This window comes from Diachasma alloeum, unplaced genomic scaffold (genome assembly GCF_001412515.2).
Source record: "Diachasma alloeum isolate Michigan unplaced genomic scaffold, Dall2.0 Dall_scaffold_01550, whole genome shotgun sequence".
Taxonomy (NCBI): domain Eukaryota; kingdom Metazoa; phylum Arthropoda; class Insecta; order Hymenoptera; family Braconidae; genus Diachasma; species Diachasma alloeum.
Window position 1 is genome coordinate 18,382 of NW_021681646.1, and position 4,107 is coordinate 22,488.

A 4,107-nucleotide genomic window follows, 5' to 3' on the forward strand; every position below is an offset into this window, starting at 1 on the left:
GAAAATGATAAACAAACCCATTTTGCCCCACGGTTTTCATAATCAGCGGCAGGGAGGGGTCAATTTGGGAAATAGGTAACAGGCCCATTTTGCCCCACTGTTTTCCTACTGAGCGTGGGGGGAGATCAATCTGCGAACTGGCTCACAGACCCATTTTGCCCCATTTGTATTTTTTTCTAACTAGCGTATGAGGCCGTAGCCTTCGGTGTGGTATAACATAATATATATATATATATATATATATATATATACTGGGTGTCCCGTAACCGATCACTTTCCTCGGAGGGTATTGTAGAGGATGATTTTTGGAATCGAAAGTTCCCCTTCGGTTTTTGGATCAGGCCATTTTTTTTTTGGATTTTGATTTTTTAATGTTGTCTGACTTTTTATTTTTTTAATTCTGTTACTACTTATTCCAGGGCCGAAAAAGATTTTTTCAAAATGTTCATATTAAAAAAAAATTGGTTTTTTATGTAGTACATCGTCACCTACCCACTCCACCCCTTCCGGCCCATTATCGCGGAGAATTAATTTCAAAAAAACTTAAATTAAGAAACCGAAGAATTTTTTTTTCTTTTATTTCCAGTAGGTCTCGATCGCGTGTCTCATTGCCGACATCGAAAAATAAGAAAAACAAATAAGAAAAAGATTGCTATTTTAATTTCTTTTTTGAGTTTTGGAAAATATTTTGGACGCGTGACGATAAAGATGGAGAGGTTGTGAGTCGATGGGAAGATTGATGAATGACTTGTCAGATTACTGACATGAAAAAAACCAAAAACAAAGGAAAAAAAATTATAATTCGACTTTTATTTGTTTTCTGGTTTCGGAAAATGATTTTGGAGGCGCAGCAATGAAAAAAAAATGGTTGTGAGTTGATGAGAGGATAAATGGATGATGTGTCAGATTACTGAGATAAGGAAAAAACGAAAAACAAAATAAAAAATTATAACTCCAATTTTAATATCCTTTTTTGATTTTGGAAATGATTTTGGACGCGCGGCGATGGAGATAGGAGGTTTATGAGTCGGTGGGAGGATTGATAGATGACATGACGATGATCGACATAAGAAAAATGAAAAATAAAACAATAATTCAACTTTTGATTTTTTTTTTGGCGTTTTGGAAATTATTTTAAACGTGCGGCGATAATGGTTGGAGGTTTGTGAGTCTATGGGAGGATAGGTGGAGGACGTGCTCATAACCGACATAAGAAAAAACGAAAAACACAAGAAAAAGATTATAATAATTTCATTTTTAATTTCTTTTTTTGCTTTTGGAAATGATTTTGGACGCACGGCGATGAAGATGGGGGGTTTATGAGTAGATGAGAGGATAGATGACGTGCCTAATAACCGAAATGAAAAGAAAAACAATAAAAAAAAAATCAATTTCCTCTTTGGGTTTTGGAAATTGTTGTGGAAGAGTGTGGATAAGAATGGGGAGTTTGTAAGTGGATAGATGGGTGACAGGCCTAATGACCAAAGAAGAAGAAACCAGAGCAAAACTATTTTGTTCCGCTACGTTTTATTTTTGATGGCCCTGAGAAGGGCCGATTGTGAATGCAGCTCATGCTGGCAGATGCTGGAAATGGCCTCCTCCAGCAGCCACGCAGGCATGAATCCTTCGAAGGACATCCATCCTCACTCGTCGGAGCATCTCAGCACTGACATTGGTAGTGGCCGCATGCAGTCGAGCCACCAATTTCTCCACGGTCTCCGGCTCGGTCTCGTAGACTTGGTCCTTTAGATAGCCCCAAAGGAAGAAGTCTAGCGGCGTCAAGTCCCGGGATCTAATGACAATGGAAATTCATTATTTTCCGGAACACTTTATTTTTCTCGAGTAATCTTACCGTGCAGGCCAGTGAAGTGGGCCATAACGACCGAACCAACGTCCAGGGAACTGAGCATTTAAAAAGGCGGTGACGTCGCGAGCACAGTGAAGGGGTGCTCCATCCTACTGGAACCACCGAGGTCTACCTGCAAGTGGTACATCGTCCAGCATTTCAGGAAGAGTCTGCGTGATTAATGCGAGGTACTGTTGACCCTGAAGAAAAACAAAAATGGAAAAAAATCATTATTTTGCCGCCTCGATGTCGTATGTGTGCGAATGCGGGCTTGATGAATACTCACATTCACATAATCCGGTAGCTGGGAAAGTAGGACTCGGTCACCCACTATTCCTCCCCACACGTTCACTTTCCACCGTGACTGAAAACTTTTTTCCCTCACCGAGTGAGGATTTTCAACAGCATAATTATGTAAATTATGCTGATTGAAAATGCCTTCTCTCGTAAACAGACTTTCGTCTGTCCACAGGATTTGGGATAAAAAGTTTTCATTCCGGTAATACAAGGCTAGAAACTCTTGACAGTAGTGCAGGCGCTGCCCTGCATCTCCTGGCTCGAGTTTCTGAACTCGTGTGGAGTGGAACGGATGGAGAAAATTCTCCCGCAGGATCCTATTCACTGTCGACTTCGGGCAGCCCATCGCGCTCTCGATTCTCCGACAACTCGTTGTCGGGTCTTCGTCTACGCGTGCCAAGACTACTTCCTCGACGTCACAATGTCGTTGACGTCCAGCTCCGTGACCTGGTGGCACCACCTGATTCTCTCGCATGCGCTTATCCACAGCCAGGAACACTTGTGGATAAGGATGTCGTCGTTGAGGGTATTTCGTGCGATACCTCCTCGCTGCCTCTGCTGCGTCACACCCACAAGCACCATACACGAGGTGCATATCAGCGTATTCGATAGCTGTGTAACTCTCCATGATTTAACACTTCACGTCTAACCCCGGCAAAGAATGAAACACGAATGACTCTCCCCCCTACAAAATACATAAAATCAACCTCTTATTCACTCTGTTTATCACTGACGGAGCCTTCGAGAACCGTCAGTGTTTACATAACAAGAGACGATAGAAATAAAATGAATGAAACTATTTTATTTTATTTTATTTCCATCGTCTCTTGTTATGTAAACACTGACGGTTCTCGAAGGCTCCATCAGTGATAAACAGAAAAAATAAGAGGTGGATTTTATGCAATCTGGAGAGGGAGAGTCATTCGTGTTTGATTCTTTGCCGGGGTTAGACGTGAAGTGTTAAATCATGGAGAGTTACACAGCTATCGAATACGCTGATATGCACCTCGTGTATGGTGCTTGTGGGTGTGACGCAGCAGAGGCAGCGAGGAGGTATCGCACGAAATACCCTCAACGACGACATCCTTATCCACAAGTGTTCCTGGCTGTGGATAAGCGCATGCGAGAGAATCAGGTGGTGCCACCAGGTCACGGAGCTGAACGTCAACGACATTGTGACGTCGAGGAAGTAGTCTTGGCACGCGTAGACGAAGACCCGACAACGAGTTGTCGGAGAATCGAGAGCGCGATGGGCTGCCCGAAGTCGACAGTGAATAGGATCCTGCGGGAGAATTCTCTCCATCCGTTCCACTCCACACGAGTTCAGAAACTCGAGCCAGGAGATGCAGGGCAGCGCCTGCACTACTCTCAAGAGTTTCTAGCCTTGCATTACCGGAATGAAAACTTTTTATCCCAAATCCTGAGGACAGACGAAAATCTGTTTACCAGAGAAGGCATTTTCAATCAGCATAATTTACATAATTATGCTGTTGAAAATCCTCACTCGGTGAGGGAAAAAAGTTTTCAGTCACGGTGGACAGTGAACGTGTGGGGAGGGATAGTGGGTGACCGAGTCCTACTTTCCCACCTACCGGATTATGTGAATGTGAGTATTCATTAAGCCCGCATTCGCACACATACGACATCGAGGCGGCAAAATAATGATTTTTTTCCATTTTTGTTTTTCTTTAGGGTCAACAGTACCTCGCATTAATCACGCAGACTCTTCCTGAAATGCTGGACGATGTACCACTTGCAGGTAGACCTCGGTGGTTCCAGTAGGATGGAGCACCCCTTCACTGTGCTCGCGACGTCACCGCCTTTTTAAATGCTCAGTTCCCTGGACGTTGGTTCGGTCGTTATGGCCCACTTCACTGGCCTGCACGGTAAGATTACTCGAGAAAAATAAAGTGTTCCGGAAAATAATGAATTTCCATTGTCATTAGATCCCCGGACTTGACGCC